Raw genomic sequence first — 16711 nt, forward strand, 5'->3', positions numbered from 1 at the left:
TGTAGTGCAGAAAGTCAGAGTGACAGCCTGGAGTTTTAATTTTTGCAAACCGATACATTTTCTGTTGGTTAAGCCTGCTTGTGTTGGGTTTCCAATTGAAAGACTCTTGACTTGGGTGTTAAGTAGAGTGTGCAACCAGACCAGCAGCATCAGCATAACCTGGGAGCTTATTAGAAATGCAGATTCTCGGGCCCCAGGCCAGCCCTGCTGATTCAGTCTCTGAGAATAAGGCTCAGGAACCTTCCAGGTTCCTAGTCTTCCAGGAACCTAGTCTTCCAGGTGATTCTCAGGCATACTAAATGCTAAGAACCACTGCCCTAACAGATGCATTAGGGCTAACCTGCCAGAGGCCAATACATCATCAGTTAAAATAAAAATAAAAAAAAAAAAAACCCTAAAGCATCTAAAAACAGAACAAAACACACTAAGGCAATTTTAAATGCGATTTGATATTTGGAACAAGTTGCTTTCAAAAGGCACAAAATGTACCCAGAATCAAGAGCAATCACAGTAACTTTAAAAATTTCAGGGTGACCTAGAAGGGCACTGCAGAATAACTGCCATATATTTTTCATTTTTCCTTATTAAAATTTTAGATTTATCTGCATAGCTCTGCCTCATTAGAAGGCTTGAAGGCTGAAAAATGAAGACAAGAGCTTTAGATTTATTTCTTTGGATTTTTACTTAGTCTGACCCAAACCAGACACAAGAACAATTACAGTGGATTTTTTTTTTCTTTCTTTCATGGCAAGAGTGTCTGGTGAAATTTCATTTATATCTTTGGGTTTGCTAATCCTACTAAACATTGTCACCTTTCAGACCTTGAACAGTACAAAATAACTACTTTCTATTGTCGTATTCCACAAAAATAATTACTCTGAGGAATTACTGGAGAGAAATAAACGCCAAATTTGATAGTATTGTCCTCTAAAGCTACACAAGGAAACAAAACTTGGTGTCTTGGCCAAATTCGTGACTTCAGTCAAATCTTACTTATTTGGTACAATAAGAGGGAAGACCAACGTCCATTAATTTGGTAGAAGAAGGTGTCCATTAAGGCAAGCAGAAATTATAAGCATTTAAAAAGAAATAGAGATTACTCCTATGTGTGATTCATACCCTGTTAACCAACTGTTTACAAGCAAAAGTCCAGCAAGATCTCTTTTATCCTCATTAAGACTTGCAAAATTCTTCCATATGGAAAATAGTTGATTTCTGGTATTGCTTAAACAATGCTTCTGTCAAACATCGTATTATAATTAGCCAGCCAAATTCTTTCATAGCTTTTAGGATTTTCTAATTCCCATAGGAATTGTGTTTCCAGGGCTTTTAAAACCAGTTAATTTAATTTCAGAATACCTTTGCCAGAGACACTATATCATAAAAAGTGATTAGTCCTCAGGTTGGTGTAGAATGCTGTCAGCTCACAATAAAATGTCATTTCCTCTCTCCTCTGACACATTCGACTAAACTACATTTCCCAGTCTCCCTTGTTGTTGGGTGAGCTCATGGAGTCTGATAAAGGTTATGTGACTGTCCTTTAAAAATATTTGCCACACTACCCAGATCTTCTGCTCTCTCCTTTCCCTTGTGACCTAATGAGGGCCAGTGGAGGACTCCAAGCCATAGGGCAGGAGTCGGCTTACTGCACCATGTTTTTGTAAATAACATTATTGCAACACCGCTCACATCCATTTGTTTACGTGTTGCTTAGGAAGGCTTTGACAATACAATGGCAGCAACAGACATTGCATCACTCAGAAAGCTGAAAATACGTACGATCTGGCCCTTTAAAAATAAAGTTCACTTTTTCCCAAATACTTAGAAGCCACCAAGACACTCGACAGTAGGTTAATGAGTAAATAAACTGGGCACATCCAGACAATGGAATACTATTCTTTGATAAAAAAGAAATGAGCTATCAAACCATGCAAAGGCATAGGGGAATCTTAAGGGCATATTACTAAGTGGAAGGAGCCAATTGGAAAGGCTACCTATTGTATAATTCCAACTATAGGACGTTCTGGAAAAGACAAAACCATGGAGAATGTAGAAAGATCAGTGGTTGCCAGGAATTTAGGGGAGGGTAGAGGAAGGGATGACTAGGTGGGTCACAGAGGATTTTTAGGGTGGTGAAAACTATGACACTGTGAAGGTAAACACATATCACACATTTGCCTGAACCCATAGAATATACATCAAGAGTGAATTTAAGCTGTGTAATAGTGTAATGTAATAATATATTATAATTTTATATATCCATAATAGATATTATGATTTAATAATAATATAACGTAAACTGCGATATGTGGACCATCTCTGTACACTCTGTTCAAGTTCTCTGTGAACCTAAAACTACTCTCCAAAGTCAAAACTATAAATACAGATACATAGATAAGAAATGATAAATAAGTTTCCAACCTCTGTCTAAGCGATTGTGGAATCAGTAGATGGAAGGAGCCTGGGTTTCTGAATGATCTTGTGGACTGACGTCTTTTGCCTCTCCACTCACATGCATTTGATTTTGATATAAGCCATAAATCAATTTACATTTTGTTAAACATCAAGTAAGACCAATTACAGCTGCTGGTCTTTGTTACAGCACTTGAGTTGGGCTATCTGAAGAAATGTAGCAGGATACCACCCTCCCCAAATTATTTTGGTGCTGATGACCCCGAAGTCAATCTGAGGACTTCCACAGGTGGTGAGTGATGCTGAAACCTTTGAGCTGTGTCAGAATGGAGGGTGTGGAGTGGGCTGCTCCCACGGAGTCTGGCCCTAAAGGAAGTAGCATCAACACTGAAGGAGAACATGGGTGAGTTGTTGGTTGTTCTTACATAAGGGTTGTTTACAAATTGAATTCATGAATTGTCATCATTCTGTACTAAAGTATATATATATCTTTAGATGAAGACCTGATTATAAAACACCAAAACTAATACACGTTCTATGCTTGGAAATAGGCTCAGCAGTAGTTTGGGGTCCAGAAGAACCTCCTTTCATAAAATGGAGAAATAGCATGACTTTCGTGTCCTCTCTTAAAAACAAACAAACAAAAAACTATGTTTTTTTTTCAAGCCTTTATTTTTCAATTCCCATGGATTCCATTTGCCCCAAGAGCACTGAAATGCTTAGATTTTATTTTGTTGTCTTTCCTGAAACACACATTTGCTACATCTTCCTTGTATTTTCGCTGATACTTTAACTCCTTTGGAATGAATCCTAGCATCTCCAATGTTACATTGAGAGACTTGAGAGACAGGCTAGCCATTTGCTCTACATTAATAGCAGAGAAGCTCTATCCTCAGGGCCGCTTTCTGATTGCTGACTATAATAACCAGTGTCACTTATACAATAAAAAGTTTTGTGGGAATTTTTTTATCGTCTCCCTCCTGGAAAATTATAGTTGTTGCTCATCCAGCAGATGTGTGAGGCTGCAGGCTGAGTGCATCTGCTTCCCCTTTGCACGGTCACTCTGGTCCCCACCCCAGCAGAGAGGCAACTTCCCAAAGCTTCCTTGCAAATCAAATGGAGATAACAGAACAGTTTTACAAATGCATCTGTGACTCTGATCCCTTTTGTCTAAATGACCTCTGTCTACCTTTTGTTCATGTGTAGTTGCAGAAAACTCCCCCTTTTCTTCGTGCCTTACTATGGGTTTCCCCAGAAGCTAACCCTGAGTGAGATTATCAGTGTAAGTAGTTTATCTAGGGGTGACCCTGGAAGACATTAGCAGGGTTATGGGAAAGTGAGATGGGGTGGGGAGGAAAAGAAATGGCCAAAAAGGTGTGTGTTATCAAGCCAGTTACCACTGTAGAGTCGATCCTATGGAGAATTCTAGAAGCCCAAAGCAGACCATGAAGAAGAATTTTCCCATGCAAAGGATAGGGAGCCAAGTCCCACCAGTCACAGATGGAAAGCTGCTTTTTGGTGGTGTCAGTTCCTGGGAACTTGCAGCTCATCACAAAGATGGGCAAAGTGGCCTTCTTCATCCAGAGAAAGCCCTTGGGCAAAGAAATGCAGATGGTGGACTCTGAAAACTGAGCTGCTGTGCACTGAGGAGGTAGGGGTGTGGGATGTGGCAGGCACCCACAGCATCTGCTCTACTTCTGAGAAGGGATCAGTATCACCTCAAGGCTTTTCCTCAAGTCTGAGTTAATAGGAAGCACCTCATATAAAACTATCCACTGGACAAAGGGGTTTCGAGGGCTCCATTCTACCTTGATTTCTACTTCCCTCAAAAGTGGCTTTGCAAGTAACAGGGTCTATTCGTGCCTAAATAACACAGCTTCAGAGGAACTTGGAACAATTGACTTTCTAGACTCCTTGCCAGTGCTATGACACCTAAAATTTCAAAGTTCATCAGTTAAATTGTAAATTCTCTGGGGGCAGAAAGTGAATAAACAGCTTAACCTTCTGCCATGTGAATGAGCCACTGAAAGAAACTTTCCTAAGAGGTTTGATGTGAGGAGGTAGTGGGTGAGAGGGGTGTTGGTGTGTGTTGGGGGCATGTGCAGTGTATGGTGTGAGTACGCGGGTGGCCTGTGTATTATATTGTGTGTGTTGAGAGTGTGTGTGTGGTTAAAAGTTTAACAAACTGGGCGCCTGGGTGGCTCAGTTGGTTAAGCAACTGCCTTCGGCTCAGGTCATGATCCTGGAGTCGTGGGATTGAGTCCCGCATTGGGCTCTCAGCTAGGCGGGGAGTGTGCTTCTCCGACATTCTCTTCTCTCATGCTCTCTCTCTCTCTCTCTCAAATAAATAAATAAAATCTTTAAAAAAAAAAAAACATATATCACTACTTAGCTGACTCCAGAAATACTATTTGAATTGGTAAAAGTCCTTAAAGAAGCAGATAGCACTTAAGTAAATTGATATCAACCAAAAATGCCAACCATGCTGAGTTGACGGATCTTGTTTAGGGAATAGAAATCAGATGGTTTAAGCACTTTATTGCTATTGTGCATGCTTATAACTGGCACAAGGCAAGGATTCACTGTTTGCAGGGTTGGGTGTGGAGAGAATATTTTCCATCCTTGTGTGGCTTGAAACACTCTGACAGCGGTGACATTTGGAAACCCAGAAATAGCTTTAAAAACCTGCCATCTGAACTTGGGGAAAGTAATAGGTTTTGATGCAGCATGGACACGCTATGAATTAAGCAACCAACACACTAGGCTGCAGCCCCACACTGCCCCATCTCACGGACCCTCCTCCTTTATAGCTAGGCTTCTATTTGAGGGCAAAGAAGCTCAGAGTCTGAGACATAACCTGACCCAGCTGTCCTCTTCAGAAATTCATGCCTGCAGCTGTCCAAATGGCGCTGTTGTTTTTTCTTCAAAACCTGATTTTGCTTCCTATTCCCCAGCTGAGCTCAAACAAAAAGCAACAGATGACATATTTCTACAAACGTAGCATGTTTGTTTTGTTGTAAATACATGCAGAGATCAAGAAAGTTAAGCCCAACTTTGCAAGGCCAGAGTTGTGACCAAGAGAATGCTATTAGGATCCCCTGACATGAAAGAAAATGATGTTGGCCAAGGATAAGAAAGAGAAAGCTCCTAGTCCCCCACCCCTTAACATTTTAGAGCTGAGGAGGGAAAGGCAAACCCCCAGGAAGGACTGCCCTTCTTCCTAAGTGTCTTTGAAGCAGATGGACTTCAGTTAGATGTGTAGTAAAGCAATTAGGGTTGCTTTATGTTTCTTTATAAATCAACAGAAACAACTGTTGTTTTCATTATTGACTGGGGCTACTTTGCCATTTTGAAATTATCCACAAATACTGTTTTGCTTGTATTTTTTTCCCATTATCTTTGTTTGGAGATTTGCACAATGTCTCAGGAAGAGACGGAGGTACTGGGATGAAAAAATTTAATGTTTCCATTATTTACTGATGTAATATTTATACAGTAGAAGCTTCCCCCTGCAATTAATCATGCAACATGAGTGTTTGATCTAGGGATCCCTTCTGGGAAATAGAGGAGAAATAGATGAGTGAGGTCAGTGGGTGTATGTGGCAGACAGGGAGGATGCATTTGACGGGGCATAAGAAAATATATTCAGGCATAACTGAGATACTGGGGAAGAAAAGAAATTGTGCTTAGTGGAGGAGAGTGAGTCAGAGAGAAGTAGTATATCCTTCATACCAAAAAAACCTCTCTCTATATTATAAGATTTGAATGGTTATTATGTAACAGGTGGAACTCTAGGTCCTTGGGAAACAGCAATTAATAAAAACAAAAATAAAAATATATATTTCTGCCTTCAGGGAGCATATCTTTGAGATGAAAGGTACAGCCAAATGCATAAAAATATCTTAAGTAGAATATATTATGGAAAACATTTTTATAAAATAGAAAGTGGGATAAAGAGTAGGGGAGGAAATGAGCACAATTTTGAATAGGAGTTTGGGAAGACTTCACTGTAAAGGTGGCATTAGGGCAAAGACCTGAAGCAGGCAAGGGAGTAAACCTGATATATATACTAGATGAAGAAGCTGAGGCAGTAGAAACAGGTCCTGAGGTGGGAGCATACCTGTCAGGTTCAAGGGACAGCAAGGAGGCTCACACAGTTGGGTCGAGTAAATGTAGGGGAGGGTGGAAGAGGATTAGTGCACAGGAGTCATGGGAGGCACCAAGCTACTGGGTAAAGCTGAAAGAGTTGTGCAGTGCATGCACTGCACAAAGACACAGGTTGAGAGACCAGGTGGGATCCGTCATCCAGCCAGCTCTATACTTGCCAAAGTATAAGCTCTAGTGCAGAGCTGCACCTGACAAAGGGGATTAGAGCATTTTTATTCTCACAAAGGCACCAACCACTCAAATAAGATTTCAGTAAGTAGAACTGAGAAGCTTCAGAGTTGGAACCTTTACAAAAATTTTTTGATTAAAGACATTCTGTAGGCTTCTAGACCATTATGATGACATTGGTTTTAACGCAGAGGAGATGGAGGGTTTGAGCACAGGTGTGACATGATCTGACTTGTTTAACAGCAGCAATTTTCACCTCTATTGATGACGGATTGAGGGAGAAACACTGTCAGATGCTTGGAAATCAGCAATCTATGAAATAAATCTAGCTACGAGATATGATGACTTAGGCCAGCATGGTAGTAGATAGACAGGTGGGATTTGGGATGTTTGGGCGGTAGAGTCAACAGAATTTGCTAATGGCACAGACTATTAGCAGAATTTAGAAAGGGCTATTGATACCAAGTATTTAGCCTGAACAACTGGAAGGATGGGATTTCCATTACTGAGATGGAAAGTCTCTGAAAGAGCAGAGCTGGGGACATATTAGTTTTGAGATTAGAGATTAGAGAGGCAGCCACTTGAATGTATGAGTTTGGAGTTCAAGGTGGAAGTTCAGACTGCAGATAGAAATTTGGAATCACTAGTATACATACGTTTTTAAAACAGAGATACGGAATGAGGTCATACACGGGGGAGATGTAGATGGATAGAGAAGAGGTGTTAGTCCTGAGCCTTGTGATTCTCCCATATTAAGAGATTACAAAGATACAAAGAAATAAGAACAAGAGGCTGAGAAGGAACTGCCAATAAGTCAGGAGGAAAATCTTAAATATGTGAAATCCTGGGAGCCAAAAGAAAAGAGAGATTCAGGGAGGAGTGAGTGATCAGCTGTGCTTAACTGCCAAGGATCCACCATAGGGTTTGGCAATGCAGAGGTCCCTGGTGACATTGACAAGAACAGTCTGACCTTGGTGGAGCAGTAAAGAAGAAGCCTCATTAGACTGGGTTTAAAAGAAAATGAGAAGAGAGCAATGGCGGAGGTAGAGTATTGAACAATTTTGAAAGGAATTGAAATATAAAGGAAAGGGGGAAAAATGGGAGAGTAGCTAGAAGGAGAAGTAGATCAAGACTTGTTTCTCAGAAGAAATAATGACATATTGGTATACTGAGGAGAAATATCCTGTAGAGAGAAAAAAGTTGAGGAAGCCAAAGAGGGAGAAAATAATCCCCTCACACTTTTAAGTATAAAGGGAGAGGATGTAGCACAAAAGGGTACGGCTTAGCCTTAGTTGAATACCAAGGGAATTCCATGGCAACAGAGGAGAAAATAGGAGTGATGGGCACAGATACAGGTGAGTAGGTAAACATGATGGTGGGAGTTTCTGCAAGTTTTCTTCGGAACGCTTCATTTTCTCATTGAAACAGGAGATACATCATCAAGTGAAAGTGAAGTTAAGGAAAGCTGTATTAAAGGCTTGAGAAGAGAAGAGAAAGAATGAAACTGTTGTCCAAGACAGCAGAACAATAAATTGAGTGGGAAAGTAGGACATTATTGCCAGGCAACATTATAAGCCAGCTGTGCTCAGCTAAATAGGTACATAAGATAAATAGGTGGAGAATCTAATTTAATTATGGCTGGAGTTTTGCCAAGTGAATAGGTCAAAGCAAGAGAGAAACAAAGGGGTTGAGAGTATATCTAAGGAAGCAGTTCTAATTATTAACTTCAGAATTGAAGCCAGGCAGAGACTTCATGGGGACACTTGAGACAGTGAAAAGATGGTACAAGCAAAGGACCACAGGACCTGACCCAGAGGCTGAAGAATTGTTGGACAGAATAACCGGAGAAGGGGGAGAGATGCTTGAAACGGAGATCATGAAAGACCTTCATTAGCCGTGATGCTCATGTCTGGGGGTGGCCAGCAGTATGAATGGGGGAGCTGGGGAGGAGGACAAGACCACTGGAGGAAATGAGGTAAAGGAATCGATGGTATTGGAAGGATATCTATGTCAGTGTCTTTCAAACAAGAGTATTATCACTCACCTGGGAGGAGGGGGTGAAAACATGTTAGGGCATTTTTCAAAATATAATCTTTATTTTAGAATAGTTTTCAATTTCCATAAAAATAATGGAGCTAGTACCCAATGTCCATATACTCCACACCCTGTTTCTCATATTATTAGTATCTTGTATTAGTATGGTATATTTGTCGCAATTAATGAACCAATATTGATAATTATTAATTAAACTCCATACTGTATTGATATTTGATGAATTTTTTTTAAGATTTTATTTATTTATTTGACAGAGAGAGATCACAAGCAGGCAGAGAGGCAGGTAGAGAGAGAGGAGGAAGCAGGCTTCCCGCTGAGCGGAGAGCCCTATGTGGGGCTCGATCCCAGGACCCTGAGATCATGACCTGAGCCGAAGGCAGCGGCTTAACCCACTGAGCCACCCAGGCGCCCCAGATATTTGATGAATTTTGATCTAGCTTTTTTTCCCCCTTGTTCCAGGATGTCATCCAAGATGCCATATTACCTTTAGTTGTCATATCTCCTTAGGCTTCTCTTGGCTGGAACAGTTTCTCAGACTTTTCTAATTTTTGCTGACTTTGACAGTTTAGAGCAATACTCATCAGGTATTTTGTAGAACATCCTCAATTGGGATTTGTCTGGCATTTTTCTTATGATGAGACTAGGGTTCTGGGTATTAGAGAGGAAGACACACTTAAAAAAATATATTTATTTATTTATTTTTTATTTCCTTTCAGTGGTCCAGAATTCATTGTTTATGCCCCACACCCAGTGCTCCATGCAATACGTGCCCTCCATAATACCCACCACCAGGATCACCCAACCCCCACCCTCCTCCCCTCCAAAACCCTCAGTTTGTTTCTCAGAGTCCACAGTCTTTCATGGTTTGTCTCCCCCTCCAGTTCCCCCAACTCACTTCTCCTCTCCATCTCCCCATGTCCTCTGTGTTATTCCTTATGCTCCACAAATAAGTGAAACCATATGATAATTGACTCTCTCTGCTTGACTTATTTCACTCAGCAAAAGCTTCTCCAGTCTCATCCACGTTGATACAAAAATTGGGTATTCATCCTTCCTGATGGAGGCAGAATACTCCATTATATATATGGAACACATCTTTACACATTCATCTGTTGAAGGGCCTTTCAGCTCTTTCTACAGTTTGGCGACTGTGGCCATTGCTGCTATGAACGTTGGGGTACAGATGGCCCTTCTTTTTACTACATCTGTATCTTTGGGGTAAATACCCTGTAGTGCAATTGCAGGGTCATGGGTAGCTTTATTTTTAATTTATTAAGGAATCTCCAAACTGTTTTCCAAAATGGCTGCCCCAACTTGCATTCCCACCAACAGCGTAAGAGGGTTCCCCTTTCTCCACTTGTTGTTTACTGGGAAGACCCACTTTTTAGAGGTAAAGTGCAATCCATATCCCATTATACCCTGCATATATGCTATCGACATGGCTGATCACAGTCAATGTTGACCTTGATCACCTAACTGAGGTAGCGTATGTTGTGTTTCTTCACTACAAGTTGATTCTTCTCTTTCCCTTTCTATGCTCCACTCTTGGAAGGAAGTCATTGCATGCAGCCCATAATTAAGGAATTATACTGGAGTGCAGAGTACCTATATAAATTATTCACCACTCTTCTGCATAAGAGATTTGTACATTTTCCTTCATTTGTTTATTTACTCAATTTTTAATTTATATCAATATGGGCTTGTGGATATTTATTTTATACTTGGTGCTATAATCCAATACTACTTTGTTTATTGTGTTACTCAAATTGTTCCTCCCTTGCAAGCTCTTTGATTTGACTTCTGTGTTCCTCTGACTTACTCCCATCATTGTAGGGGGTTTTTGTCTGTTTTTAGTACTTACTTTCTAATCCCACCATACACTTCAGGTTCATCTTATAGGTTTCCTATTCCAGGTCAAGAATAGCCATTTCTCCAAGGAGTTCTGGCTTCTTTTATTGGAGAATGGTATTAGAAATCAAGATCTGAGTGTTAGCTTTGCTTATTATTACTGCAGTATTATTGCTTCTAGTGCCTAACAGTTGACAAAGCAAGAAAATATATTTGTATACATACATACACATGTACACATAGATACATATATGTTTTTATGCATCTATGTATATACCTATACACATATGTATATACACAAATGTGTATACACATATATATGCATATGTATACAAATAGATATGCCCATATATACACACATATGCATATATGTATGGATACATATACATATATATATACACATACAAATAGAAATATATATATATATACATGCATACATATATCCAGTATCTATAAAAATCTCTATATGTAACAGACTCTACCATATCTGTATTAAGCTAAACATGAATTCATACTGATGTTTCTGACTCTAACTCAGCATCACATTGATCATACTAGCCTTCTCAACTGGCTTATCTGTGACCTTCCTCCCTGTTGGGGTGTTTTCAAACCTGGAAGCATTATTGGCAATTAAAGGGCAAAATTCAGGGAATTATTCAAATGCTCTGCAACCCAAGAGATGGTTTCATGAGGTGAAGAATTTCTTCCCTTTAAATAAGAGTAGTGCCCCACTGGGAAACACTGATTTATGTGGACATCAACATCCCCAAGATTTCCAACAAGAATAGCATTGTATAGAGTGACAATGAATGACAAAAACTTTAAGAATTGAGGGGAGTGTCCTTTAGGTGTGTGAATGACTGCTTCAAGAATATGAAGGGAGAGTATATGAAATGAAGGACCTTACTGACATGTACTAGTTTGATTTCATTTGTGGTCCCAATTTTCCAGACCTCCACATATTCATGTCTTTTCAAATGTGACCCTGCAGCTTCACTTGTCAGGAATCTCTTTCTTTGGCCAACTAGAATGCAGTAAAAGAGATGATGTGCCAGTTGTGAGACTCTTAGGAGTCTTTGGATATTTCTGCCCATCTTCCTATGCCTCTGCCATTACCAAGAGAACATGCCCCAGCTGATATTCTAGAGCATGAAATGCTCTAGTCTCAGAGTAAAGTTGTACAGTCAAAACCATCCTAGATTAGTCAACAGCAGCTGACCTTTAGGTATAGGATGAGTGCAGTTAAAACCAGGGGCAATCAACCAGCTGCATATGGCTTTACCTTGGATGGCTTCCAATGATTTTGGATTTATGCTCATGTGAAATCTTTCCTTTGAATGTGGGCTGGACCTAGTGACTTGTTTCTAATAAGTAGAATACAGCAATGTGTTGAAATGTCTCTTCCAAGATTAGGTTATAAAAGACTGATTTCTGTCTTGCCCTTCTTTTGCTCCTCTCCTCTTATATATCCTATCTCCCTTTCTCTGGGGTAAGCAAACTATTGTGCTGTGAGAAGCCTATAGAGAAGCCCACATAGAAAGGCACTGCTATGTCCAGCAAGAATCTGCCAAAACTCATATAAGTAAGCTTGGATGTGCATCAACCTCCAGTCAAGCCTTGAAACAACTGCAACCCTGGCCAACACACTGATTGCATCCTGGGCTAGACCCAGAGCCAGAGGACCCCGCTAAACTGCAAAAGCTTCCTGACTCAGGGAATCTGTGGGAAGATAAATGCGTATTGCTATAAGCTGCTACGTTTGGGGAAAATTTGTTAGCACAGAAATAAATAACTTAATGCATCAGCCAAAACCAGTTATCTGAAGACCCAATAACTAAGTAAGTGCTCATTGCTTTAAGCCTCTGGTTTTGGAGGTGGCTTATTATGGAGCATAGCTGTGGTGATAGATAAGGGACAATAACATGAAATTCACACCTGGGGATTTCAGGGATCAAAGAGAGAGAATGGACTGGAGAGAGCAGTGAGGAGAATGACAGACAATGTCCTCACTTCCAGGCCTAGGACCATGGCCTATGTCAAATTTGTTGATTTCTGTGTACATATTTTGCAATTTCATTGTTTAATAGCTTCATCATGCATATAGAAATGTACTTTTTAGATTAGAGAATCTTGTAAATCAAATGCTTAGGCTATTAGTTATGACAGACTAGGAAAGGATAAATTTTCTTCTCATAGCTAAGATGCAATTCTGTTCTACCAGCTGATGTGCAATATTTGGAGGTGGGTATTTTGTTTTGTTTTATTTTCTTTGGTTTATCATAACAGAAGACCAAAAGCATATTGTACAGTTGTGTAATATAAGTATCCTACGCTTGAATTTGCTTTTTAAAATGTCACTTAGAAAGGTATCATAGGTAGATAGAAACAAACAAAGGAAACATAGGTAGATATAAGTATGGCAACATTTAAGGATAGCCTGAAATAGATCAAAGGTAGGTAGAGTAAATTAAAAGATAGGTAGGTAAATACATGAGAGATGGATAGACGGCAGGGAGGCACGGTTGGGATCTACTCCATCCACAAGTACACATATATTCAAAGAGTAAAGTTACTCCAAGTGTAGTAGATACTACCCAGATGCCCTTTACTCAGCCAGTGTACCCATCCCCCAGCTGCAGAGTGTTTCTGTGAAGGAGTTTCAGGTGGTGCAGTTCTTTGGAGGCTGCTCTCTGCCTTAAAGGAGCTGTCTCACCAGGGAGCTTCTGGTCACCACCCTTGAACTGGTTTGCAAGAATCCAAAGCTTCCAGCCCCTTGCCTCAGGGTGGGGCTCATGATCTGAGGCTCTCTGTGTGATCAGGCCAAGGTTAATCTCCAAAGAAGACAATATTCTTGCTTAGCTTTCCCCTCTGCCTCGTCTGCTTCTTAGACTCTCCTCCTGAGAGCCAGCCCTCAATAAATCATGCAATGGAATTCCCCTCTCAGGCTCTGCTTCCAGAGAAAATGACCAGAAGCTTTACACAAATTTCTTTATTTTTTTTTTCATAAACTTGACTTTTAATTCTACTTCTTGAATAGTGGTATCCCCAGTTGGGTGTGCACAGGTGTGCTCATTTTTCTCATGGGTGGTTTTGCCCAGGACAAAAATAGCTGACGCCCCGTTCCTAAGTCATGTTGGCTGGTTATACCACCATTCTGCATCAATCCTCAATCCCAAAAGCTACCTTCCATTTGGTCTTGTCACGGACTGAAAGAGCTCAGTCAGCAGGAAAAGAGAGAGCCCTCAATTCATCTTGCAATATGGCTCTGCTACACTTGGAAGTTTCTCTGGAGCATCATGAGAGAGAAATGCCTGGAGTCTGAGCTTGGTGCTCAGGATACCAAGAGACAATTCACATATTATTTATGTGACATTTACCTCTGCATCCTACATCCCTCTGAGACAGTGCATTCTTAAGATCAGAAGCATCAGCCTGAAAGGCCCTGGCAGGGAAAGAATTCTTAAAGGCACAATGTTCCCTTTATGTGTATTTCCTTCTTTTATGGGCCCTTTGATAATTTACTGAGTGAAAGAGGAGATAATGCAGACTCAAGGCTGACTGAGTCTCTAATATGGTTGTACTCACTTCCTGTACAAAGTAACTTGAGTTCTCAATGTCACCTTTCTGTAGGGTGTAAATCTTTTTATTATTTCCACCACAAGTGTCTTGTGAGAACAAAGGAATTTGTTTCCATGAGGCAAGGGAGAGAGAAGGAAATCTTGACTATTCTGTTTAAAAGTCATATTATGATGGTGTATAGTCACATATATATGATAAATGTGCTAATAGGGTTAGTCAGCTGGCATTTTGTTAATTTAAATAAATTTAATTTAATTTTAATTAAATTAATCTCCAGGTCCAGCTCCAATGGTAAACTGTGTGGACATGATAATGGGGGGCAAATGTTCTATAAAAGAAGGCAAAAAATAGGCTAAGTTTGAGAAAGTTTAGAGTAAGGTTACAGTTGAGAAAGTCCACAAAAGGAATTGAAAACACATAGCTGGTTGGCTCTATGTCAAGTGTTAAGTCTTCTCCTACGTAAGCTCATATAATTCTAATTACAACCCATTAAATAGGTTACCGGTCAATCCCTATTTTACAGATGAGGAACAGAGACCTATAGGGAGATTAAGGTAATATTTCCAAAGTCACGAAATTTGTGAGTGGGAGTTTAATTCCTAAGATCCTTACTCTTACTAAATGATGCTAGAAGTTATTGAACAAGTCCAGTAGCAAAGGGCTGGGTGAGCCTGAGGAAGTCTTGCTATGTGGGATGCAGGGAGAAAGGGTAGCATTTGTAGTGGATCCAATAGCTAAATGAAGACCACAAGTGTTTATAGCAGTTAAAACAGTCTACTGAAGTGAAGAACAGTGTAGCTTCTTTTTCCACACTGATGTGTGATTTTTTGCAAATTAATGGACTCTGTGCCTTGTTATTTTCATTCCTTGAGTAGGACAAATAAAACCTTACTTTTCAGGGTTATGATAAAGATTAAAGATGATATATGTGCAGGGTCTGATACATAGTAGATATAATAAGTGATAACTAATTAACTAATTTGCTTGGTTGTCTGCCGAGCCTATTCTATAGACAATACAGCCCTGGGTCCTATAGATTAAAAACCAGGCAAAGTAGATGACTAATCACTTAAAATAGTTCAATTACAATCTCACTGAGGAGATGTGTATCACAAGGGCAGAAAAAGAGCTTATTAAAGGAAACCCTGGGTTATATTCCAGATCTCATCAGAGAATATCTAAAGAAAAGGCCATTCCCAAAGTTTTTTCCCCTTTTATTCCCATACCCACTCTATTCCAGTCATTACGAATAATGGCAAGTTCTTTGCAATCCTACTGCTTCTCTGATCCTATTGCCTGATCCCCTACCATGTCTGGGGTATTCTGGATATCTCATACTTTCCGTCTCAGCTTAGGTGTGATTCCTCTGAGAATCCTTCCTTGATGTACTGTATGCCTTCCCTATCTTATGCTACAGCACCTTATCAGAGCACTTATATCCCTGGATTGTAACTGCTCACCCACTTCCTTAACTGGAATATAACTGGGGTTCCATATGGCCCAGTTTCTGAACAATATTACTAAACAAAACTGTTGAGAGCCACTTAAAACATAACACTCTTTCAGAAATATTAGGGGTACCAGTGGGTGCATTTAAAGTAAAAATCTTTTAAAGTATTTTTTTTAGCTGTGTCTCTTATATTCAATATATTTTTCATGCCTGAGAGATGCTGGGGAAAAAAAAAAAAAACAGGAACAAAAGCAAAATCAAGTTAGTGTCTTTGCTGTCTCTCTCTCTCTCTCTCTCTCTCCCTTCCCCAAAACTCTCTCCCAAACCTAGCCCAGCTGGTTTTTCTTCCCTCTCTCTTCATCTACAACATGGATCTTTTTTTTTTTTTTAAAGATTTTATTTATTTATTTGACAGAGAGAAATCACAAGTAGGCAGAGAGGCAGGCAGAGAGAGAGGAGGAAGCAGGCTCCCCGCTGAGCAGAAAGCCCGATGTGGGGCTCGAACCCAGGACCTGGGATCATGACCTGAGCCGAAGGCAGCGGCTTAACCCACTGAGCCACCCAGGCGCCCCTACAACATGGATCTTTATTATGATGATCAGTGCAGCATTTTTACATTTTTGAATTTCTTTTGCTTTTTGCTTTACTAAGAGATGTAAAGGTGACTGGTAAGCAAGAGTCTTCAGTTGGGGAATGGGATAGAGAGGAGGGAAGACACATTACATTTTTGGTTCCTCTTCTCCTTGTACTTAAATAGGTCCTGAGCACACCAAGCACAAGGATACTTATCTTGTTAAATACTATATTCTGAGCACTTAGCATGGTGCCTACTTAAGAGTAAAATTTAGATACATGAACAAATGAATAAACACAAGTCGGGGAAAATAGACTTCCTATAAATGTCACCAATTTGGAAAATTATTCTGATTTTAAAGACTATGAATAGCAGCCTCTGTGCTTTCCTCTGAGCTGAGGGTACCCCTGAGGTGACTCTCTTCTTACGTTTAACAAAGAGTTAAATCATGTGGTGTG

The sequence above is a fragment of the Lutra lutra genome, chromosome 9 (genome assembly GCF_902655055.1).
Source record: "Lutra lutra chromosome 9, mLutLut1.2, whole genome shotgun sequence".
Lineage (NCBI taxonomy): Eukaryota > Metazoa > Chordata > Mammalia > Carnivora > Mustelidae > Lutra > Lutra lutra.